Source organism: Odocoileus virginianus, chromosome 8 (genome assembly GCF_023699985.2).
Source record: "Odocoileus virginianus isolate 20LAN1187 ecotype Illinois chromosome 8, Ovbor_1.2, whole genome shotgun sequence".
Lineage (NCBI taxonomy): Eukaryota > Metazoa > Chordata > Mammalia > Artiodactyla > Cervidae > Odocoileus > Odocoileus virginianus.
The window spans coordinates 3,500,785-3,528,422 of NC_069681.1; positions in this window are offsets into that span (position 1 = coordinate 3,500,785).

Below are 27,638 nucleotides of genomic sequence, written 5' to 3' on the forward strand. Positions count from 1 at the left end.
AACAATAGACTGGTTCCAAATAGGAAAAGGAGTACGTTAAGGCTGTATATTGTCACCCTGCTTATTTAACCTATATGCAGAGTACATCATGAGAAACGCTGGGCTGGATGAAGCACAAACTGGAATCAAAATTTATGGGGAAATATCAATAACCTCAGATATGCAGATGACACCACCCTTATGGCAGAGTGAAGAAGAATTAAAGAGCCTCTTGATGAAAGTGAAAGAGGAGAGTGAAAAGGTTGGCTTAAAGCTCAACATTTATTAAACTTAGATCACAGCATCTGGTCCCATCACTTCGTGGCAAATAGATGGGGAAACAATGGAAACCGTGACACTCTATTTTTTTGGGCTCCAAAATCACTGCAGATGGTGACAGCAGCCATGAAATTAAAAGGCACTTATTCCTTGGAGAAAAGTTATGACCAACCTAGACAGTATATTAAAAAGCAGAGACATTACTTTGCCAACAAAGGTTCGTCTATTCAAGGCTATGGTTTTTCCAGTAGTCAAGTATGGATATGAGAGTTTGACTATAAAGAAAGCTGAGCGCTGAAGAATTGATGCTTTTGAACTGTGTTGTTGGAGAAGACTCTTGAGAGCCCCTTGGACTGCAAGGAGATCCAACTAGTCCGTCCTAAAGGAAATCAGTCCTGAATATTCATTGGAAAGACTGATGTTGAAGCTGAAACTTCCATACTTTGGCCACCTGAGGGGAAGATCTGACCCATTAGAAAAGACCTTGATGCTGGGAAAGATTGAAGGCAAGAGGAGAAGGGGACAACAGAGGATGAGACGGTTGGATGGCATTACTGACTCAATGAACATGAGTTTAAGAAAGCTCTGGGAATTGGTGATGGACAGGGAGGTCTGGCATGCTGAAGTCCATGGGGTCACACATCAGCAGACATGACTGAGCGACTGAACTGAAAGGTGTGGTAGGCTTCTACAAGCCATATTTTACTGAACATTGTAATGTCTTCAGAAGTACTGAGACTGATGAGAAAAATGAGAGATGGAATACTGTTGGTTAGCTATCTGAGGAAGACCAGGAAATTATCAATTTATTATTGTATTCTAGCTAGGGGTGCGAAAGTCCTTCTCACCTGTGAAAAGTCCTGCCCTAGCTAGAGTCCAAGAATAAATTGATAGTTAGACCTTCTCAACCTTACTTTGCAAGAAAGCTGAGGATGAATGTCTACTGCAGTCCTGTTCACGTTCCTCTAACTTCTCCACACTTCTAGCACCCATGCCATCACAAATCTCAGTTATCTGAAAACTCCCTTCTTCCCCGTATGAGTACTAGTGGGAAAACGTTTTTTGTTTTCAGTCCGTGACTGTCCTGGCTCCTGTGTAGTTTCTCAACAGTGCTGCTGCAGTAACCATAAAAAAAAATAATAATAAAAATAACCTTCTCTGCTCTGTCCATTGCTGTTTCAGGGAGTCTTTCTTACCCCTTAGTGGGAGAAGCTGCCTGTGCCCTAGACCCATCCTCCGCTGGAAACCTTTTGCTTCAAGTCTGGTTGTTGCCCTCTGAAAGCGTCCCAACACCTGCGCTCAGGACCGGACCTCGATTTTCCTTTACTTGGTGTTGTTAGGGAGCCCTGCCTCTCTGAGTTTTCCTCTGCTCTGACAGAACCTCCAGCTTCCCCCTTGCCCCAGGGCAGAGTAGGGTTAAGAAGGTCTAAGTGTTTGGGGACAAACAAGGCAGAAGTGTTGGCAAGTTGTTTGTGAAAACCCGTGTGTGTCCCGTAGCCACCATTCAAATCACTTGATTTCATTAATTATTTAACAATTTACCATAAAAGCAGAGAAGCTTATGTAGATCCTCCTTCTTTAAATTCAGAAAGTCTTAATTTCTATGAAATATTCTTCCATTCTGAAGGCTGCAATTAGTGTTGTGATGTGACTCTGCCTTGTCAACTTTGGAGTGTAGGGAACATTTCCAGAAATACAGCAGACTTCCTGGCTATGTCTCTTGTTTATGAAATACTTTATACATTGACATTTAGAAATTTCTATTTACTTGCTCTCAGATGGTCATATATCACATAAAAGAAAATTAGAAACGATTACAACTTTCCGAAGTCAGGGAAAATTTAATATCTAGCACATTGTGCATTTTTCCTATGCACCATTTAAAAAATACATTTCTAAATTCCGATTGCCTTTCTAACTCTACCACTAGTAATGATGATGGACTTAGTGATTTTCTAGCACAACTTTGAGTGTAATCCAATTCAGCCATTTGCCCTTACATTCTGATGCTTTGTAACAGAAATACAGGTGATGTAAATTGCCATACAATGTGCTCATATTGTATGGGTAGCTCTTCTTTTAGGTAGATTTTTTTTTTTAAGATTCTAATTAAAAAAATTCGCAGTAAGAAATTATAAAAGTAAAAATGAGAAAGTGAAATATATATAAAATACTTGATATGGGCTAGAGATTGTAGATTTTTTTTTTTCTTTTTTAGAATGAATCAAAAGAAATTATGATGAATTCTAATGAAACAGCGCACTGCTAATACATCAAACACATTATATAGGTAGAAATTGAATTTCTGAGGCTTGTGTTAGCATTCTGCTGTCCAGCTTTATCAAGGCAGGGAACAAAGGGAGAAATGTGCAACAGTAGAAGAACTGTAATATGATAAGACCGTCATCAGTGAGATATTTCACCTGTCAACCCACCACCAAAATGACAGAGGTTTTAATACAGCAATTATTTGGACAAGATATGGCCCTTATTTCAAAAATCCATTTCATATTTAGTCATATACCTTTCGTGGATAGAGACAGTGGTTGGCTTGGCACTGTCTCAGTAATATATCTTGAATCCTTTTGTTTGTGGTTTGTAGCAAGAGCTCGTTGTCATTTCTGTAGCGTACTGAGACAAGGCAAAGCCTTGCCATTTTTCCTTACTAAAGGAAGTACAGTAGTATGATGCTGGCTTAAAAACTCTTATTTGTGAGAATAGATCAAACTTTATTTAATTTTTCTGCCTTAACTGCTCCTGTAACATCATTATTTTTTAACACTCAGTATATGCTTTTGCCATTGTTTTTCTAGACTAATTTTTTTCAAGGTAGCTCTGTGAATATTTATGTATTTGTTTAATATATAGTCTCTAATAATCTACTATGTGCCAGGCACTGGCCTGTGTATCTAATTAAATATAAATACCAGAAAAGAATCTGTTACGTGGCTCCATTAATATTGATTAGAAAAGTCCCTTTGTGATGTGGGCAAAAGTGAGACAAAGGAAAGCCACTTCTTGAGAAACAATTCAGGTTTTTGGAGAACCACTGGGAAATTTACTTTGTTTCTGATAAATAATGCTTCAAACTAAAGGAAGCAAAACCAACCAAATTTTACCATGTTTCTTGTAACATGTGGCATTACAAGAACTAATCATCCTAACAACCTCTAGAAAATAATCTTTCAAGGGTTTTATAGGGTTGTCAAAACTATCTTTCTGAGTTTGACTTTGGCTCACTTGTAGATACCCATGCTCTAAGATTTATCTCACAGCCACACAGTTCTGAAGCAGACCATGCTATGATCATCCATTATAATTGGAAGGGTACATGAGATTTTATATCATATAACCATTTCATTGCTGAAGCTTAATTCTATAAATTCCTCATTCATTATTCAAAGGTCATAACAAAGAAATGACAATTTTACCCTTTATTTCTCAAAATATAAATAATTTATTATATTGGAGTAATGGTCTTGAGTTCCTTTCAAGGTATGAGTTTCCATTTTATTTTATCTATTTTTGCTTTGTTTATGCCAACAAAATCATCTGCTTGTCTATTACTGTCACTCCAATTAAGTCCTGTGTACATTACAGGAGCATAAGGACAGCCCGATAAGAAAAAAATAAAGCAAGAGTAAATAGTTTAAATATAAATACAGTAAGAACTAGCATTTAAATAACAAGTAACATGTCATGAACTCCTAAGTGGTTGACTTTGATACCCAGTTAGGTTCTTAAGTTTTGACTTCTTGCGTTTTTCACTATGGATGTCCTTGATTCTAAGTTTTAAATATCAGGATCTACATGTATGTAGTTTTCTTTTTTTGTATCACCATGCACATTCATCTTACTTTATTGCAACTTTTTTCATTATATGTCTTTTTCAATATGTTGTGGGCTTCCTGAAGGCATGAGTATGTCTATTTATGCTACTGCTGTGTCCTTTGTATTTAGCATAGTGCCTGGCAGACAGGAAGCCTTAAAAATAATGTGTAGAAAGAACAAATTAATACTTAAAAATGATGACTATTTTCTCATGGATAATGAGGATTATTATGGCAAGTGTTATTATTACTCTCTCACCAACTTAAACATACATATTTCTCCCTGAAGTTTCAAGCCCTTAGGAGAAGAAATTAAAAGACTTTTTTTCACCTTGGGGCAGAAAGTGGAAATTAACAACAACAACCAAAAAGTGGATATGTGAAGTATTATTAAATGTACTTTAAAAATATAATCATTTGGTCATGAATTCACTGACCAAAGAAAATGTAGCCCGTACTAGTTGTTCTTGAGATCATGCATGTTTAATTTAAAATCATTTGAATTAAACACTTGAATAAAATAATTAGATATTAATTTAGATAATTATCAGCAAATTATGATTGCATGTGCTCTAGAGAATTCTCCTAGGAAAGATGACACGATATCATCAGAAACAGACACAGAGTGAGGGCAGAATAAAAATAAGAGAATTTTATTTTTATGAAGCATTTTTCAGTTTATTAATCACATTCCAAACATTTTCTCATCTTATCTTCACAGAAACTCTCTGGTAAAGTGGGACTCATTATCCTCATTTTACAGAAACTGGGTCTCAAAAAACTTAAGAACTCAATTTGTAGCAATAAAAGCTGATGAGTGGAGGAATCAGGGCTCAAGCTCGTATCTGCTATTTTCAAGTTCTGTTGTTTTCTATCAAGAGGTCTTATGTTTCAGGGTAAATATTCTGCAGAGGATCTAGTAGATAGAGTCAATTGCTCATTTTCAGAAAATTGGGGAAAAAAAGATTAAAAAATTTAGAATCTACCCTAAACAAAGAACCACACTGTTTAATCTAGCTCTCTCTAAGCTATTGCTAGCAGCAGTTTATACTTCTTTAATACTTCACTTTTACCATTTCCCTGCCTTAAATAGATGCCTATCTTTGACACGTTTCTCTACTTTCGCATGAACATCTTAAAAATTGACTTTAAGAATTTTCAAACACTGATTTCATGCCTTCACACCTCTTGTGAAGTCTTCTCTTGTCCTGAACCCCACATTCAAACCTAAGTTGGGGGTTCCTCCTCATGTTGGCAGAATATCTCATGTGGGTTTCCAGTGTGTCCTTACCAATTACATTTTACTTGTATGCATTTATTTTCACTTAACTCCGAGGTCTTGCAATTGAGTTTATTGACGCATTAAAAAAATAATGTGCATAGGAGGGACTGTGGTAAATATTGAAAATACAAAGTTAAGAGCAACCACTTTCTTATCTTTGGAGAAATTAAACTTAGTAGGAGAAAGCATACATACAAATTGGTCATCCAATACAATGTGGAGGGTGAGGATGTGCACTAGATCATCAATGTACTCTGTGAGCAGAATCTAGGAATACTTGGTTTCTCAATATGAGTGCCGAACTGTCAATTACTTCCTATACTAAGAATTCAGTGAAATCAAAATAGACTTTTTTTTCCCCATGAAAGTCAAGGTAGATGCATTGATTGGCTGTAGACGTAGCCAGATCATGGGAGGCTATTTTAAATCCCACCTAACTGGGATTAACATATACACACTACTATATATAAAATAGATAATCAACAAGGGACCTACTGTATAGCACAGGGAACTCTAGTCAATAAATGCTCTGTAATAATCTATGTGAGAAAAGACTGAAAAAAAATATATATGTACATGTATAACTAAAGCATTTTGCTGTATATTGGAAACTAGCAAAACGTTGTAAATCAACTATACTCCAACATAAAATAAAAATTAAAACAAAATTCCATCTAGCTGGATGTTCCCATTGTTGGCCAGTGTAGACTTAGCTGTACAGCAATTATAGGGAAATATTATTAGGTATATTGATTCCTTGCAGAGAAAGTATTTTTTTTTATAAAACATTGAGTAAAATATAAATATATTAATATTCATAAATGATGATGAATAATTGTTAAATGGAATGCAAGATTCATATTTTCCAAAAGAATTTGCAAAAAGTGATTCTGATATAAGTCAAGTTTAAGAACCAATGCATGGGTAATCTGCAAATTACTTTCAGTAGGTAAATCATAGTTCCAATTAGATTGTAGTCATAGCCTTCTATTAGGGGAAGCTGTAAGAATACAGGAAGTTTTAAGAGCCGAAACTTTGAGAAGCCTCAAAAATGTGATGTTCCAAGCCTCCATGAACAGCTGCTAGGGAGTCTCTAGTCAGCTCGCTAGGACCTTATGCCTAGCCACAGGGAACTGCAGCTTAGAACAGCTATTATCACACATGGAGGCCCCTGAGAAAGTTGGCAACGTCCCATGAGCATGAATAAACATCACAGAGATGCCATCGCATAAGCAGGCATAAGCATTTGTGAGCACAGCAGCAGGTCTGCATGTCCACACTTATCTTGGCGATTACAATAATTATTCTCATCTTCCCTTCTTGGCCATCCCTTTTTACAGTGATAATCACTCCCACATTGCCCTGTACATCTCTGAACTGGACCTAATCCCTATTCATTTCCCACCTCTGGAACATTACCTCTGTGAATTCCTCCACAATTTTTGCCTTATAAAACTTGAAGATATTGTTTCCTTACAGTTCTCTCAAGGAGAGGATCTTTTCTTCTTTTATAACTTCATGAATCTCTGGGTGTGAAGGTGTAGAATATTATTTCCTTTTTCATTATCACCATTTTTCTCTATTGTTCCCTCTTGTTTCTCTTCCTTTCTTGCCCACCTAGGATATATGATATGTTGTTTCAATTATCCTCTTAGAAGGAAGATATCCTTTTTTTTTCTTCTTATAGTACTAGCAAACTCCAAACACAGATGAGCTCTGATATTTCAACCTTAATAACTTCAATAGCTAAAGATTGATGGAGAACAGGGCAGCACTCAGCTGCTTTGTTTCAATTAAATTACTGTTCTTGGAATTTCTTTACTTCAGTTTTCTAGTGAGCTTGCTTTCCAACTCTCACAGACAGTTTCATTCTTCCCACTCCTACAACTCTCCTGTATGCACTTCCTCTTTACCTGGTCGCAGACGACCTCATGCCAATCCAGGCCGGCATGTTTTTACCTGGATTTCTGCAGTGGCCTATGGAGTAGTACCTTTGATTCCATACTCACTGCCCTCAACCCAAGTTTTTGTTTGTTGTAAAAATGTCCTTTAGATTATGCTATTCAACTGCTTAAAATCCTTCAAGGGCTTCCCACTGTACTTAGAATACAATCTGAACTTCTTTCTATTCTCTTCTAGGAGATGAATATCTGGACCTCCCTTCTTCAAACTCATGGCTCTATGGATACTCCAGTGCTGTATTCACTTTTTCGAACATGCCAAGTTTTGTCTAGCCTTGAGGGGTGTTTTTCTCCGTCTAAGATGCTTCTTGCTGACTATCAACACATGACTAGATTTTTCTCTACGTTTACATCTCAGAAAATGTCTCCTTTTCAGCCAGGATTTCCTTAACCACCGTACCTAAGTAGTCCTTGATTGTTCAGTTCCCTATATAAGCCTCACGTGTGTTTATTGTTATTGTTGACCATACAACCATAATACAGACATAATGAAGTCACAGTTTTCCCTGTTCTTTGGCCAGCCCTTTCTGGCTCCTTTACAGATGTTCATGGGGAGAGAGCTGCTAAATTCTTACCTCCTGATTGAGTGGCAGATTGTTTATCTTCGTTTTGACTGTACTTATCACATCATGGCAAGGTTTTAATATATGTACTGAATTTTAGAGTCTTTAAATTGTATGCTTTCTTAAATTTGCTTATCTCCCCCACTGTAGTGGAACAGAGTTATAAGGACAAAGACCATATAACTTTCTTTCAGTAGTTCTGTGTTGTATGTTTTCAGTCACTCAGTCGTGTCCAGCTCTTTGTAACCCCATGAACTCTAGCCCACCAGTCTCCTTCTTTACAGGTAAGAATGCTGGAGTGGGCTACCATTTCCATCTTCAATGTGTTCTGTGCCCAGTAATAAATACACATACATATTTTTCTACAGAATATCCAACTTCATTTCAAGAATATTTAAAGCAGAACATTTATATGTGTGCATATACTTTTCTACTTGAATTCAAAATTTTTAAAAGTTTTCAGAAAACTAAATTTGAAATTTTCAATGGCATTTAGTCCCTTTCATCATTTTTTCTTCTTAAAGTTTCAGATTTAGAAGTCAAATTTCAAAATTTAGACTTGAACAGACTACTCTATGCCTCAGTTATTTTATAAGCCTCTGATTATAAGCCAACTGTTACTTAAGTAGACTGAGCAGAACACTGCTTCTGTAACATGTTAGTATTATAGAGGGGGGGAAAAAAAGCTGTCCAAGGTAATTTAACAAATGCTGGTTTTAAAAAAAAAATGCCTCTTTACCACAGAAATTCACAAATTAACATGAGAAGATGTCTTGCAAATTGCATTGGGTATACCCATGTATCCTTGAAACCCTTATATTTTGACTGCTGTCTCATAGTGCTAATACCTAAAATATGTTAGTTGCCCTAAACTTTGTTTATCGTGTTCATATTAATAGATTGATATCTTTGCCAGTATTCCAAAGCCTTCAATTTTTTGAAGTTTTGATGGAGAACAGGAACTACTTATTTTCTAGTTTAATTCTGGTTCTGGATATTTTCAATTGAAAAAAGTTCTGGATATTTTCCTTTGAAAAAGATTTGGGTTACCATTTTTAGAATACCCAGTTGCAGTAGAATAAAAGGATTCCATACCCTGATTGCTGTGGGCTATTTCTTGAACCACTACCACCACCCCATAGAGACATATGGCTCTGTCTGTGCTGATTTCTTGTTATGGCTTAGAAGAGCCTAGCAGAGCACTCTGCCCTGGTTATGTCAGTCCCATCAGTCACCCATCAGCTCCAACTTGCTTATCTGATGGACCACCACAAGGTACCCATCTTCACTTCCTCTATGGCTAGAATGCAAAAATAGCTAGTTCTACTGTACTATCTGCTTCATTTTCATCTTTCCAATAATTTCTATTATTCATACTAACTCTACTTTCCATCCTCCAGATACAAAGATTATCAACAATTATTATTTTGTATATTTTTTGTATTTTTATATATATGTATATATATTTTGTATGTATATACAAAACACAATATATATATTTTGTATTTTTGTATATTATTTTGTATAATTATTATACAAACACAAATGAAGAAAAGACAATTTCTTCTCATTATTTCATAAATAAAAGTCATTCTTCCCAAAGACAAAAGAACATTTATAGTCGAAGAGTAAGGTGTGTGCGTGTGTGTGTTCAGAGTCACTCAGTTGTGTCCAATGCTTTGCGACCCCGTGGACTGTAGCCCACGAGACTCCTCTGTCCATTTGTAGTATACTGTTTATTCCCAGGATATAAGAATTTTAATAATCTCACAGACAGATTGTTCTAACCAAAATATTTGGTTGACTAAAATTTGATTGAAAGTATATATTTGCTTTATTTTCTATATTTTATGACTTCCCTGGTGGCTCAGATGGTAAAGCGACTGCCTACAAGGTGGATATTTTATAATTATTTACCCTTTGAAATATTTTATAATTATATATCTTATTGTGAAATTGTCTACCCTAGTTATTTTTAAATGTTCACATGTATGTATGTATATAGTAATATGCATAGTTAATATAATTTGTGTATATATTTTTCAGTTAGAGCAGGGGTCCCCAACTTCCGGACCACAAACTGGTACCTTCTGTTAGATCAGCATTAGATTAGAAATAAAGTGCACAATAAATGTAATGCACTTGAATCATCCTGAAACCATTCCCCACTCCTGGTCCATGGAAAAATTGTCTTCCATCAAACTGGTTCCCGGTGCCAAAAAGACTGGGGGGCCACTGGCTTAAAAGAATACAAATTTATCAGAAAACAGACAGAAAATCATATGGTTGCTTTAATTTCAATCACTATTAGCTCTATACCATTTGAAAATCCATTGAGAAATTGAGCAACATAGTGTAAACATGTGGGTTTGTAATTATTGAAACCTTTTGTAAGCTATCACATTGATAAAATTATTGATGCCTTGAGTTAATTATAATTTTTATAATAAAATGATTGATGCAAAATTGTCAAGCTTAAAGAATAATAAAAAATTGAATAACATGTACACTACTGATAACTAGTGTTGGAAAAGCTGACTATTCACGTGAGAAGAACTATAATGCCTACCTCATACCATTCTCAAAATTTAATTTGCAAAGGTGATATAAGGAAACCATATAATAACAGAATATAAAACTATTTCCAAGACATGAAAATAAATCACAAACAAAAACATTGATAAAGCCTAAGCTAAATCAATGAAGCCTCTATATTCTATATAGCCTCTGTATTCTCCTTCCCAATGTATTTCTTGCACCCTTGCACCCAGGCATTCTCCAGCATAAATAGTATTTTTATTATTTCCCAAATGCAAATCAAGCTGAGATAAAACTTGCTTTTTCAGACCATTTTTAGCTTGTGTAATTTAAACGTGTTAATATGTGTCATTTTAGTTCTGTAAGCTTGCTTTGAAGCTTGAAGCCATGAAGCTTGCTATGATTTTTACTTATCCATTTCACTGTTAATGGAATTTTAGATTATTCTATGTTTTTTCCTTTTTTTTTTCTTCTGTCCCTCCCTTACTATCATTCTTTTTTCTATATTTCTTCTTTCTTTTTCCTATTTTAAGCAATATTAATATAACTATTTCTGTATCTAGTTCTTGGTACACATATGTGAGTGGAAATGTTGATTCATCAGGTATGCAGATGTCTCAATGCATTTTTATAATATTGAATTGTTTTCAAAGAATACTGGATGCATTTATGTTACTACCAGCAGAATGTAGTAATTTTTCATCCAAAATTCTGGATGAAAATTCCTGTGTTCTGCATTTTTACTAAAGCTGGGTGTGATTTAAAAAATTTTTTTGCCAATGTTGGGAACATAATTATATCTCATTGTGGTTTTACTTTGTATCCTCCTGTGAGGGTGATAATATTTTCCAACACTTGAAGGCCATTTATTTTGCTCTAAGAACTTCAGGACTTTTGCCCTTAGTTTGCGGCTTTGCTTTTCAGTGTCCCTTTTCTCTAATTTTTGATTAAGTGAGCTCTCAATTTAGCTTAGGCTTTATCAATGTTTTTGTTTGTGATTTATACTTTCATGTGTTGGAAATAGTTTTATATTCTGTCATATGGTCTCCTTATATCACCTTTGCAAATTAAGTTTTGAGAATGGTATGAGGTAGGCATTGTAGTTCTTCTCACGTGAAATAGTCAGCTTTTCCAAAACCAGTTGGATAGCCTATTCTTTAACAGTGATCTGTAATGTATTTTGTCTACCCCATTGCTTGTCTTTTTTGTACCGAATATGAGTTTGACTTTGCTATGTTGACTCATAAATCTTACTAATTATTAATTCAGGTTTGTCCAATGTGTTTTTCTTTTTTATGAGGCTCTTGGTTATATATATGTTTTATTTTTCTGCTATTAACATTTAGAATTAACATGTCAAGTCATCCCAAACCAAAACAAAAACCCCTCAACAAATATAAATATTATTGGAACAAGAAATCCACTGAATCTATTGACATATTTGAGAAGGAATGATATATTACCATTTATGTATTATTTAAGGTTTTTCAATGATATTTTATATCTGAACTTGAAGATTTTTATAGAATTTCTATAAAATGCTTTAATTTTTAATGGAATTATTCAGGGTTTATTTTTCTACTTTGTTTATAAGCATAGGTTCATTTTGTTTAACCGCTGTTAAATTTGTGGTATAAAATTGAAATGTCTTATTTACTGTTTGATCTCTGCTACATCTATAGATATAGATCTTTTTGCATTCTTTAATGCTCTTCTGCACTCCTTCATTCTCTCCCTCCCTCCCTTGTTTTCTGTCTCTTTGTCCCGCTCTCTTGCTCAAACACACACACACACACACACACACACACACACACACACACACTTTTGCAATTCTGCCTCTGTATTAATCTTGGCATAGATTTGACAATTCTATTAGACTTTTTACAACTTAAGTGGTTTGCTAAACTTGTTTTACTATAATATTAAATCATAATTTGTTAATTACTTCTTCTCATATGATTATTTCTTTTCTTTGTGTGTTTTTATTTTGTTGTCCTTTAATATCTGTTAGATGATTTAGTTATTTGATTTATATTCTATCTTTTAATTACCAAAAGATTTTAAATATAACATTGATTCTTAGCTGAATCCAAAAATTATGATGTAGTTTTTAAAAATTTTTATTTCTAATTAAAAAAAAAAGTTCTGTAGAATGTTTTCCTTAACCCACAAATTCTTCTGAATTTTATTTTTAACGTATAACCTGATTACTTTCTCTTTTTGTTATTTTCTCAGACTGAATTAATTTTGAACTAAGAATATGATCTGCTGTAAAGAGATCTATTTAATTTTTTTTTTTTTTTGGTTTTCTGGCCAAGTGTATATTCCATCTTTTATGTCTTTGAGAAGAATATTAATTCCCCAATATTGTGCAATGTTCCATTTGCATACACTTTTTAAAGCTTGTTAATTATGTTGCTCAAATCTCTATTATTCTGATTTATTTTTCTATCTGATTTATAGTTTACCGAGAGATGTTTTTAAATTTGTGGATTTGTCCATTTTCCCACGTTTCATCGGTTTTTCTTCTTCACTGTTAAAGCTGTATTGTTCATTTTAAAAAGATTAGAAGTGTGTCTGTTTTATGACTTGACTATGTTGCGACCACATCATGATCATACTTACCTACTTTCTCTGTGTGGCTGCGGCAACGCCTTCCAACCCCCAGGCACTCTCACAGTGCGACTCTGACATTCCCTCCCTTGAAGGTACACGTTTGTTCCCTCCTCCTGAATCTGGGAAATTTGTGTTTAAGGAGGAAGTAGTAATAATACTATGTGCCTTGCAAGTCTGGTTTATAAAGGCAGTGATACTTCCTCTTGCCTGCCGAGCTGTGAGGAACATCAAGGAGACCATGTAACTGAAGAATGTGAGGAGGCCACATGGAGGTCAGGTCTAAGGTGAGAGCTGGTGAAGAGCAAGCCTTGGGAGAAAGGCTCTTCCAGATGATTCTTACCCCTTACATTGAATCAGCCCCAGACTTTCAGAATTTCCAGCCAGCGGTCCACATGTTAAAAATCAGAAACAGACTGTCCCTGTGCACTGTGCGGATTACTGACCCACAGAATACAAAAATAAAATGTTTTCAGTCACTACTGAGGGAGTGATTTATTTTGCTTGAATGGAGTAGTCAGACTCATCTGATCACAATTAGTCTCATCAGCACTCTTTTGATTATTATTTTTGTGATATGTCACTTAAGATTTAGTACAGTTGTATGCAACCAAAGACCCAAAGTGAACTGCAAGATTTTTTTTTTCTCCTACAAAAATGAAGTCTGGAGATAGCAACCCAAACTGAAATGACAGAGTCGCAGTTGCCATTAAAGTCTACGCCGTATCTCTATGCCATCTTTATCACGATGCCCTAATTTTCACCTTCACCTCCTATCCACACCCCAGGTGGCAGAGAGGGGAAATGAGAAGAGTGCAGAATGAGTCTTCCTCCCAGCTGAGGGGATCTCCAGTCAAGAGATTTCCTCGAAGCCACCAGTTCAGCTTCATTGGGTACATTACTGCAAGGGAGCAGGGAAAATGCAGTTCTAAGACTGACAAACTGCCATTCGGAAGAAAATCAGTGTTCAGTTACTAAGACAAACTGAAAAAAAAATGATTTAAAGTATTCCCTACTAGCCTTTTCTGTTGCAAGTGGCATATCTGTTACTTTTATTATAATAAAAGTAATAGCTTTACTATTCTAGATTGCCTCTCATGAATGGTACATAGCTGCAGTTTTTGCCATTGGGCCATTTTGGCATATTATTAATCATTCAAATTTATTGTGATTACATTCCTATCTAATAAACTTATTTTGTGTCTATTTTTCTGTTTGTTATTGTGAATCTTTAAACTTTAACAATTATATAGATTTATCACGGACTAGTAATATATCTATATCTTTATATTACTTTCTATCTTGATATTATATTACATATCTTTATATTACTCTGAAAAATTGAAAAGACTATGGAATAATTCTTGCCTGGACGATTCAGTGGACAGAGGAGCCTGGTAGTGTACTCTTTTTTTTTTTTTTGTCTGTGGAGTCTAAAAGAGCAGAACATGACTGATTGACTTAACACTTTACCTGTTATGTGCTATTTCCCTGCATTTATTTCTCTTGTTTTAAGATCTCACAAGTTAGAAAATTCTAATATTGACTTAGATTTATCTCCAAGTCTACTGCTTCTTTCCCCTCAGTATTCTTTCTTACCCCTCAGATTTTATTTAGAGATAATTTTTCTTATTCCTGAAATACATCTTTTTGGAGTTTCTTCATATTGTTTCCATGTTTTCAAACTCTGTTCTAATTAATACATATAAATAACATATCATATATATATTTTAGAAAACTTATGATATTTTGGCTAACAAACTTTCCTTTCATTTTGATTCCACTTGACTAAGTATAAATAGAATGTAGATTCCTAATTAATAGATATGCAACAAACAACAAAGATTTACTGTATAGCACAGTGAACTATAATCAATATCTTGAAATAAGCTATAATAGAAAATAATTTCAAAAATATTTATATGTATATGTATAACTAAATCACCTCGATGTGCTTCTGAAACATTGTAAGTCAACTCTACTTCAATAGAATATATACATTAAGAAAAGTATATATATATTTCTCATTCTTGAAATATGATTTCATGAGGCAAATAATAAAATTATTTTTATTCTCATTTTACAGCAATTATTTAATTATTTTCTGACATCTTTTTATTGTTTATTTGTGGTTTTTGTTCTTGGTGTGGTTGGCTAAAGAAATGACTGTCTTTCTACTTTTTCTTTATTCACTCAATATTTTTTTCAGCAACCATGTACCAATTACTGTTCTAGGTTCTGAAGATATATAATGGTAAACAAAACATTACTGACCTGATGAAATTTAGAGATTTGCCAAAAGAAAAGAAAAGTGATACAATTTAATTACAGAAAGAGATGTGATATGTACAATATTAAGATTTCTATAGTAGCATCTAGCAATATTTATTCTCTGATGATCTAGGATTTTTCTCTCTCAATGTCTTAGATGTAACTTATCTATATATAAGCCCAATAAAAAATGATAAATAATTAGCTTATTGATGAGGAATAACTATAAAGGCCAATGCCTTTTTAATTTTAACTTTGACACTAATATATTCAGTAATGACAAAGTTGTCTTTTGACAAGATTATTTAAAAATAGTTCAGAGGGTAATGTAATTTTTGAAAACTGCAATGTTACAAATTTAAACCCAAAGCTTATCTTAAAGGTTCTGATCAAATGCTGGCAATTTTTGTTCCTAAAAGAACCCAAAAACCAGCTGATGATGTTGAAATAAAGAAGTGTCATGGGTAGAGAGGGACTCCAACAGGCAGGCATAGTGACTATTATAAACCTTGTGTCTGTCTTAAATGGGTTCTTTTGATGATAATGTCACAAGAATGACCTCTGCTTAATCTAAGAAAGAGGGTTATATTTTAAGCAAATGAGACAAAGACAGAAATAAAAATACAACCAGTCCTTATTGCATTCAAAGCAGAAACACAGAGAGAACTGTTGGCATAGGATGCCATTCTCTCAAAAGCAGATTCTGCTTCTTATTTTTTTTTTCTTCTTCTCTTTTTCTCCTCTATTCCTCATCTCCTGTGGATGTCCACAGGTTTCTTGCATCTATTTTATTCACCTCTTTTTGCATTTAGGTTTTCTTGATTGCTTTTCTCCTCTATATCCCAAAATGATTACCCAGGTTCTACCACGTTGTGACAACTTAGGGTGCATTATTTTTGCCACAGCTGGAAGTGCAAATGTTGTCTTCACTTCAAAGTCAATTATTCCTGAAAGGGGAGATCTGTTTGGCTCTGATTCCACTGTTGAACTAGGTCACTACCCTATTCTTCGAGCAGAATATGGATGGATTTTCCTTGATCAGATTTCCACACCTATCTAATCATTTGAAGCCAGGGTTTCAGGAAATCCTATGATATATAACTCAGCAAGGGAAATAGAGGGTCTTCCTAAAAATACATGTAATGTACTACATGTGCACATGTATGTTTCATTATCAGTAGCTCTCAGAGATTAAAAGTTCAATAATAGGTTTCAAAATTCTTATCCATACACCTACTACTCACTGGGAAAATAACTTCAATGTTCTTTATTTGTAAAGAGAAATTTCGTTAAGAAGAATATAATGAAGATTGAAAGTTGCTAGTCTATCTCTCACCAAATATTTTTGACCTGTTAATGAGAAGTTAGATAATAAAGCTTTTAAATCCATGAATATATTTTAAATAAACTTTTCGCTTTAGAATAGCTACAGATTTGCAAAATTATTGCAAATACAACAGAGTTCATGTATGCCCCATTCCACATTTTCTCCATTATTAACATTTTTCTTTAGTTAGTAAGGTTCATTTCTCACAATTGAGGCAATACTGATACATTAGTATTAGTTAAAGGTCATATTCTTATTTCTTCAGTTTTTCCCTTTGTCAGTTCCAATATCCCAACGAAGATAACAGATTGCTTTTAACAGTGATGTCTGCTTATGCTCCCCTTAGTTGTGCTTATTTCCCCTTTTACTGTTGTCTTCTACCTTAAAAATATTTTCCATTTTTTTATCTGTTTCAAAATTTTTACTGATAGAGCTCCAGAAAGTGATTTGTAAATATGCAACAAGACTAGAAACTTAATTAATTCTGTAGCTTAAAGGAAATAAGAAATTGTATATAAAATGCAATAAATCCACAAAAATAAACCATACTTTTAAAAATGATTGACATCTAAAGCCTGCTGATACTAATATTCTTATTGAAATTATTTTACTTTGCACATGTATTCATGGTTTTATTTATGAAGTAAATTATTGCTATACTAGCATGTACTTAATTAAGCATTATAAAAACTACAAGTCACATTTGTTCAAAGTCCTTTCATAATTTTAAATTTAATTATCTAAAATCTATCTATCATTTTATTAGTCAATATTTGATATTGCATGCATGTCATTATAATTATTAATGCCAGCCCATTTACTAGCTCATTTACTTCAGTTATGCATGATTATGTGTGACATTTAAAAAAGAACACTATTTTCATCATGAAACAATCACTTTTCTGAAGATCAACAAGAGATATATTTTTTATAATTCTGTTACTTATTGTTTCCCTGATGAAATTCATAGAGCCAGATGATAATAGAAAATAAGACAGTAGAAATCTATTTAATTGGTATCTTAATTTTTTTCCTTTCTACCCCACAAGAATCTATGTTTTATTTCTTTCACTACTAGAAGACAAGAAATGCAATATTTTACATTTTATGATATTTTTATACTTATTTTTCATTTGAATCTTGAAATATTTGGTGATATAAGTATAGTTAATATAAAAACAACATCACCATCAGTTCTTCCAGTGAGTATTCAGGGTTGTTTCCTTTAGGATTGACTAGTTTGATCTCCTTGCAGTTCAAGAGACTCTCAAGAGTCTTCTCCAACACCACAGCTCAAAAGCATCAATTCTTTAGCATTCAGCGTTCTTTATGGTCCAACTCTCACATCCATCCATGACTACTGGAAACTATATGAACCTTTGCTGGCAAAGAGATGCCTCTGCATTTTAATACACTATCTAGGTTTGTCATAGCTTTTGTTATCATTTGCAGTGATTCTGGAGTCCAAGAAGGTAAAATCTGCCACTGTTTCCATTATTTCCCCATCTATTTGCCATGAAGTGATGGGACCAGATGTCATGATCTTAGTTTTCTGAATGTGGAGTTTTCTGCCAGCTTTTTCAGTCTCCTCTTTCACCTTTATCAAGAAGCTCTTTAGTTCCTCTTCACTTTCTGCATTAGGATGGTGTCATCTGTTTATCTGAATTTGTTGGTATTTTTCCAAGCAATCTTAGTTCCAGCTTTTGCTTCATCCAGCCCAGCATTTCACATGATGTACTCTGCATAGATATTAAATAAGCAGGTGACAATTTACAGCCTTGACCTACTCTTTCCTAATTTGAAACCAGTCCACTGTTCTATTTCTGGTTCTAATTGTTTCCTCTTGACTTGCATACAGATTTCTCAGTCAGGTAAGGTGGTCATTATTCCCATCTTTTCTGGGTTTCCCTTGTGGTTCAGCTGGTAAAGAACCCATCTGCAATGTGGGAGACCTGGACTCGATCCCTGGGTTGGGAAGATCCCCTGGGGAAAGGAAAGGCTACCCATTCCAGTATTCTGGCTTGAAGAATTCCACAGACTGTATAGTCTATGGGGTTGCAAAGAGTTGGACATGACTCAGCAACTTTCACTTTCACTAAGAATTTTCAACAGCTTGTTGTGATCCACACAGTGAAAGGTTTTGGGGTAGTCAATGAAACAGAAGTAGATGTTTTTATGGAATTCCCTTGCTCTTTCTATGATCTGAAGGATGTTGGCGATTTGATCTCTGTTTCTTCTGCCTTTTCTAAATCCAGCTTGTTCATCTGGAAGTTCTCCATTCACATACTGTTGAAGCCTAGCTCTAAGAATTTTGAGCACTGCTTTGCTAGCAAGTGGAATGAGTGCAATTCATGGTAGCTTGAATGTTCTCTGGCATCGCCCTTCTTCGGGATTGGAATGAAGGCTGAACTTTTCTAGTCCTGTGACCACTGCTGAGTTTTTCAAATTTGCTGGCATATTGAGTGCAGCACTTTAACAGCATCATCTTTTAAGAATTGAAATAGCTCAGCTAGAATTCCATCATTTCCATTAGTTTTGTTCATAGTAATGCTTACCAAGGCCCTCTTGACTTCACACTCCAGGATGTCTTGCTCGAGGTGAATGACCACAGCATCATGGTTATCCAGCTCATTAGACATTTTTTTGGTACAGTTCTGTGTATTCTTGTCACTTCTTCTGAACATCTTCTGCTTCTGTACCATTTCTGTCCTTTATTGTGCCCATCTTTGCATGAAATATTCCCTTGATATCTCTAATTTTCTTCAAGAGATCTCTAGTCTTTCCCATTCTAATTTTCCCTAAATTTCTTTGCATTGATCACTGAGCAAGGTTCTCTTATCTCTCCTCACTTTTCTATGGTACTCTGCATTCAGATGGGTATATCTCCTTTTCTCCTTTGCCTTTCACATTTCTTCTTTTCTCAGCTATTTGTAGTACCTCCTCAGACAACCTTGTTGCATTTCTTTTTCTTGGGAGTGGTTTTGATCACCACCTCCTGCACAATGCTATGAAATTCTGTCTGTAGTTCTTCAGGCACTCTATCAGAGCTAATCCCTTGAATCTATTTATCACTTCCACTTTGTAATCATAAGTTATTTGATTTTTTGGCCTAGTTGTTCTCCCTAGTTTCTTCAATTTAAGTCTGAATTTTGCCACAGGGAGCTCATGATTGAGCCACAGTCAGCTGCTGGTTTTATTTTTGCTCTACTGTTAGACCTTGTTTATCTTCTGCTGCAAAGAATATAATCAATCTGATTTTGGTTATTGACAATCTACCTATGTTCATATGTAGATCAACTGTATCAATTAATATCAAGCAAATTTTCTAAGTTCCAACCATACTTAGATTTTAGCTTTTCTCCAACCTCATGTATTCTTTTAAAGTCTTTCCTCTGAGGATCCCCTTTTCCACTTTCTTCTTCTTTCCCTCTAGGAAATTCCTACTCTTCTTCCAAGGCAAACTGGTGTTCTCCCTTCTCTGGGGAAGTACTCTTGACATCCTCAGGCTATATGCTCCCAGAGCACTCTGGGAATATCCTTTTCATGGAATTCATTGCACGTAATCTGCCTCCTCCCATTATGAGTTTGTCAGTGAAGGGGACTTCCCTCATTCCTTTTTTGCATCCTTTTCCTCCTCACTACAATGACCTTACAGAATTGAAATATTTATAAACTTTCATTGAGTGGGCCTCCCAGGTGGCACCAGTGGTAAAGACATGCCTGCCAATATAAGAGTCATAAGAGATGCAGGTTAAATTCCTGGATTGGGAAGATCCCTTGGAGCAGGGCATGGTAACCCACTCCAGCATTTTTGCCTGGAGAATCCCATGGACCAAGGAGCCTGGTGGGTTATTGTCCATAGGGTCACAAAGAGCCGGACCTGACTGAAGTGACTCAGCACACAGACATAAGTTGAATATATAAGGAATACACTAACAATCAAAGTAACTTTTTAAAAAAAATGCTTTTAAAGAAATTTTTAATATTTACTTTTATTTGAGATAAAGATAAATTGTCAAAACAAGGCATGACATTGTGCAGAAGAAATATGCCTCTGAAGAAATTGATAGCAATGAAGTAACAATGCATATTGGTTATATTCTTATTAGGTTTATGGAGAAAGATATCGAAAGGTGATCATCAATTACTCTCAATCGGCCACAGAGTAAAGTTTGGCCAATGTATTTCCAAATATTTTAGGCAATTACTGCTCATATTGCTTTGTGGGAAGAAAAAAAGAAAACTGAAAAGCTTTACTAGGTATTTTTTTGAGACAAACCTGAAAACACACATTGCAAAGTAGGCACTAAGCCACTTGATGGCTAGGATTTCAACATTTTTCCAGGTTGATACCGCTCATTGTTGTGGAGCAGATGTCAGGATGTTTGGCTGATCTTTGACATTTTGGTGACAACATTACCAACAAATGCTAATGTCAGCTTAATCTGAAGAGGCTAAAAAGAAATTCTAAAAGGAAATGAACACTGTTTCCACATGTTTAGAGACATGGCAGATATTCTTAATGCAAGTGACACAGGTCAGATATATATATTTAAATTTATCTTGACTATTTCCTGAAAATAAAGGGTTCAATTGCTGATGGTCCCATGATCTCTTGATTGCTTTGAGAGATAAAACTTACTTTAAATGACAAGGAATTTGTTTAAAATCACTCTATACTTTTAAACAAAGAAAGATTTTGTGAATCAACAAAATACAAGTGAAATTTTCAGATAACTGTGACTACAATTTTTAGTCTCAGCCAAAACTGGAAGCTGTATTTAGCTTTAAAATATAAAATATTAACATGGAAAATACCTATTGTAAGTGAAATGGTAATATTTCTTGCAAACAGACACTGGAGACTATTAATATACATCCAATAGCCTTAAGCCCTATAGGAGCAAGAGCTTAAAGTTTTGAATAATGAGTGGAGGCTATCCCATTACCTACACATTTTTTTTTTTTTTTTCAAATGCAGAAATTCAAAAAATGTGTGTGGCTTATTCTCAAGTGCTATAATGAGCTCTTACTTCTGAAAGTAAGTGCAGGTGAATGTTACTGAGATTTTAGATGGGGCTTTGAGAGTGATGCGATAGTATTTTACACTGACTCAGTGACTTCTTTTTAGGACCTTAGTTATCATGAAACAGTTAACAGAATCCAGTAACTCCTTCATAATGCAGCCCCACAGACAGGAGTCTTCTCTGTTGGCTATTAGAGTGAGACTTGAATTTGACCTGGATACACCTTGCCACATTTTATCTTCAGTTCTTCCACCTCCCTATTAATAATGCACTTGATTTCACTTCACAAATGTTTTGTTCACCAAAGTTAGCAAGGTCTTCCCTAGTGGCTTAGGTGGTGAAGAATCTGCCTGCAATACTGGAGACCCAGGTTTGATCCCTGGGTTGAGAAGATCCTCTGGAGAATGGAGTGGATGACAACTCCAGTATTCTTGTCTGGAGAATTCCATGGACAGAGGAGCATGAAAGGCTACAGCCCATGGGGGTGCAAAGAGTCAAACATGACTGAGTGATTAACACTAATTAGCTAACTAAAGCCAGCAAACTCTTTCCATCCTATAAGGAACACATTCAATTAAGAGTCTTTGTAAGGTACAGAAATATAAGGAGGACAGAAATATCCATTCATAATCCCACTAGGTAGAGACAATAGCTATATACCTTTTTAAATGTGTAAATGCAGTATTTAATCAGTGCATAATATTTTATTGAATAGTTGAATCATATTTTAGTTTTATTTTTTATGTTGTTTCCAAATTTATATTGATTAAAGTCACAATATTATCTTTAGGTTTGAAATTTTGAATCATTTCTTCAACATATTTCTAAGATGGTATTTAAGATAGTTTAAATTTTTTGACAAAAGTTATTACTTTGGTTTCCACAGAAATTCTCTAAAATTATACTTCACTGAATGATTACTAGTGTCATGAACTCATATGAGACTGAATATCATGAAATTTCATTGCTACTGCAGTATATAAATAAATGATTCTTCATTGTTTCCATTACCATTAACAATTTTTTATCAATAGTAAGATTGAACATTTCATAATACATTAAGCATTTGTTTTCCTCCTGTTGTGAAATCATTTTTCTTTATCTAATGGATCTTAGTGTTTTTGTTATCAGTTGTATGATTGGCTTTATATTTTATGGTAAGATCTCTTGCACATACACTAATTTCCTTGTATAGTTTGATGCAAAACCTTTGTCTTGTTCTTGGGAATTTTCACCTATTCTATATGAAAACAGAAATATTTGTGAGATCCTTTATATAATTATTTGTGATCCACTTCAGAGCCACAACTTGGGGCATCACAAATATATGTGGTAGCCTCTCAACTGTCATGCAGTGTTTGAGATGTCATGTATGATCTCAACTAATTTTTTTTTCAAAGATATTCCTAATTAAGCACACCCCTAGTCACACTAGTCCGTCCTAAAGGAAATTAACCCTGACTATTCATTGGAAGGACTGATGTTGAAGCTGAAGATCCAGTTCTTCAGCCACCTGATGGGAAGAGCTGATTCACTCATTGGAAAAGACCCTAGTGCTGGGAAAGATTGAAGGCAGGAGGAGAAGGGGATGACAGACGATGAGATGGTTGGACTGCATCACTGACCGGATGGACATGAGTTTGAGTAAGCTCTGGGAGACAGTGAAAGGCAGAGAAACATGGCATGCTGCAATCCATGGGGTCTCAATTGGACACAACTTAGTGACTGAACAACAGTAACTCGTTTTTTTGTTTCCATTTTCAGGATCTTTTCCTTTCAATGAAATATTCATGTTGTTGTCTTGTGCTTGTTTTTAAAGTCATTTCCTTTGAATATGCAGTCTGTTTTCTGCATTGTGGACTCATCAATGTCTTCATAGGACAGTGAGGAGTTAGTTTAAGTGATTCCTTAAATTATACCTTTAAGATGTTCTGTGATTTTCATTTTAAAGGATAGAAACTAATTCTTTCAAATTTTTATTATCAGCATTAAGTAAGTAGTAATATGCACAATAAATACTTTATTATAACAAAATAATAGTTACTAATTAATTAATAATAGCTATTGTTGCTCAGTGTTATGATCCTATACACATTGTGTTTGATTCTGCTGTATATATATTTGTGCTTCTTTAATCTCTCCAGAAAGAATCAAAGTTTGGTGAATTTGCACTACTCTTCATTTTATTTTTTAATGGATTTATTTTTAATTTAAGGACAATTGCATTATAATATTTTGTTGACTCCTGCCATACATCAACACGAATCAGCCATAGATATGCGTATGTCCCCCCCCTTGGGCCTCCCTCCTACATCCCACCCCATCCTACCCCCAGGTTGTCACAGAACACCAGTGTGAACTCCGGTCAGGCAGCAGACACGCACTGGCTGTCTATTCTACCTGTGGTGATGTATAAGTTGCTATGCTACTCTCTCAGTTTGGCCACCCTCTCCTTTCCCACGGTGCCTGTTCCGTGTCTCCATTGCTGCCCTGCAAACAGGTTCATAAGTACCACCTTTCTAGATTCCATAAAGATGTGTTAATATATGATATTTGTTTTTCTCTTTCTGACTTGCTTCACTCTGTACAATCGACTCTAAGTTCATGCATCTCATTAGAAATGACTCAAATGCTTTCCTTTTTATGGCTGAGCAATATTCCATTGTATATATGTCCCACAGCTTCTTTATCCATTCATCTGTCTGTGGACATCTAGGTTGCTTCATATCCTAGCTATTGTAAATAGTCCTTCAATGAACATTGGGGGTACACATGTCTTTTTCAATTATGGTTCTCTCAGATTAAATGCCTACTAATAAGATTGTTGTGTCATATCATAGATTTATTCTTTTCTTTAAAGGAATTTCCACACTGTCCTCCGTAGTGGCTGTATCAATTTACATTCCCATCAACAGTTCAAGAGGGTTCACCCTTTTCCACACCCTCTCTGGCATTTATTGTTTGTAGATTTTTTTGATGATAGCCATTCTGACCAGTGTGAGGTAATATCTCATGTTAGTTTTGATCTGCATTTCTCTGATAATGAACAATGTTGATCATCCTTTCATGTGTTTAGTAGCCATCTGTATGTATTCTTTGGAGAAATATCTGTTTAGGTCTTCTGCCCACTTTTTTACTGGGTTGTTTATTTTTCTGAAAATGAGTTGCATGAACTGTGGTATATTTTGGAAATTAATCCTTTGTTGATTGTTTCATTTGCTATTATTTTCTCCCATTCTAAGGGTTGCCTTTCCATCTTATTTATAGTTTCCTTTGTTGTACAGAATCTTTTAAGTTTAATTAGGCCCCATTTCTTTATTCTTTGCTTTTATTTTCATTTCTAGGAGGTGGGTCATAGAGATCTTGCTGTGATTTGTGTCATAGAGTGTTTTGCCTCTCAAATGTATTCTTCTCAAATACTTTGTACTCAGTAGGTATTCAATAAATGCTTTTCAATTTGGTAGAGTAGCCAGGAAATTTTGTAGAGTGCTAATATTAAATGCAAAAGAAGTAAAAGTTAATCTGAAGTGTGAAGCAGAGGTTAGGAAGAAGCAAGTTTTAAAACACTGAAATTGCTTACTTTTAAGGTAACTGGACTATAGAATAGTTCAAATCTAGCTTTTTTGTTTGTTTTAATCTTGACTGAAAATACAAAGCACGCTTTGTTCATTTTATCTTCAGAATTTTCTGTAATTACTAAGTCAACAGAGGGCAGTCTTATTTAGTTTGGGAGTCTTGGGTGAAACACCTGTTTAGAACTCTCAGCAGTGTTTCACATTGTGCCTTTACTGTACCTACTTATTTGTTGTCATTAAATCATGTCTGACTCTTTGTGACCTCATGAACTGCAGTACACCAGGTTTCTCTGTACTTTGCTATCACACAGGGTTTGCTCAAACTCATGTCCATTGAGTCAGTGATGCCATCCAACCATCTTATCCTCTTTCATCCCCTTCTCTTGCTCTCAATCTTTCCCCAGGATCAGGGTCTTTTCCAGTGATTCAGCTCTTCCCATCAGGTGGCCAAAGTATTGCAGTGTCAGCTTCAGCATCAGCTCTTCCAATGACTATTCAGGGTTGATTTCTTTTAGGATTAACTGGTTTGATCTACTTGCTGTCCAAGGGCCTCTCAAGAGTCTTCTCCAGCACCAAAATTCAAAAGCATCAATTCTTCGCATCCCAGCTTTCTTTTTTCATACATGACTACAGGAAAAACCATAGCTTTGACTATATGGACCTTTGTCAGCAAAGTGATGTGTCTATTTTTTTAATATGCTGTCTAGGTTTGTCAGAGCTTTTCTTCAAAGGAACAAGGGTCTTCTAATTGAGTTGGAATCAACACTACCACAAGAAATATCAACAACCTCAGATATGCAAATGATGCCACTCATTTGAGGTATAACTATTATCTATATCTATAACTGTTATCCCAAGTATGTTACGCTTTTGCTTTGCTCTGTAATGTTTCAGCCAAATTTAATTTAAAATCACTACCCGTTTTTTTTTTTTTCTGGCTTTCAAAATTAATGTATACTGAGCTGGGACATATAAAACATAGGCAGAGAAAGAGAAATATTTTTCAATATGTTCTCTTTTTCTTCACATGCATTCTCTAAATCAGATTCAATGATGAAGATTTTTTTTTTTAATGTGTAGGAGGATTCTAAGACAAACACAGAGCTTTTAAAATTGATTCATAACTTGTCAGAGTAGAAGGATATAAAATCTTCTTCATTTAAAAATTAATGAAGTATAACTACATTTTTATTGTATTTTAAAACTAGGTAATTTGCCTTTTGTGGGTATAAAGATAATTCATATTAGAAATACTTCTGAAAATACAATATTAACTTAATTGTTATCATTGGATATGATTATATCTAGATATACATATTATAAATTGCATTTTATAGATTTTATAGCTATAATTTATACACAATATTAAAAGCCTTATTGGTTTTTTAAACTAACAGAAATTGGTTGCTTTTACTCTACAGACATATTTTAGATGGCTATAATATGTATTGCATGTGTATGAATGTGAACATATAGACACACAAAGGCATATTGTCCTAATGATAAATATTAGTACTTCTCCATCCTGAAGGCATGTGAGATATTCCTTGCTTGCCTATGAACCTATTATATACAGTTTGGCAAAAAATAATAATTGAAAACTTGGAACTAAAAAGCAAACTTCTTAAACCTGAGATCAAGAGGTTTAAAATAATCACCTTCATATAATTATTTCATTGTTTTACTTTAATGGCTCTAATCCCTGGAGAGGGGAAAGGTTACCCACTCCAGTATTCTGGCCTGGAGAATTCCATGGAATATATAGTCCATAGGGTTGCAAAGAGCTGAACTCGACTGAGCAAATTTCACTAATGCAATGGTTGGATAGATAAGAATAAGTGGATTTCTGCCTTACCTACTATAATATCAATGTGGCTGGTCAAGCGAAGGCAGTCAATAAATATATACTGAGAGGCAAAATGAATGCATTAATATACTATATATGCATGTATCTGTATACATGAAAATGGAAGGTCGAGACTAAACTAGATTTCTAGCTGCAACAAGAAGAAACATTGTGTCATAGTTAATTAAGGTAACGTTTGGAAAGCAAAAACAGTTTACCTTTTACTGACAAACATTTATGATTGATGAAAGCTAAGCAATTTGCTTCAAATGATTCAGATGTAAAAGTTGGAATAACAGAATTGAATGGGCTTCTCCTTTATCCTATGAATGAGCCTTAATTCCATCTTTATCGAGGCAAGAGCAGCATATATCTCAGTTATTCTTTGTCTTCTGCTCCTACCTTGGCGGCCCCTTCTGGAGGCATCTGTCACCCTCTATTCAGTTCACTCTGCATTCTGTTAGCGCTCAGAGCTAGCTGTAGGGGATCTGCTTAGGAGCAACTAGAGTACTCCCGGTAGGGACAAGTTACAAGCAGGAAAGAATAA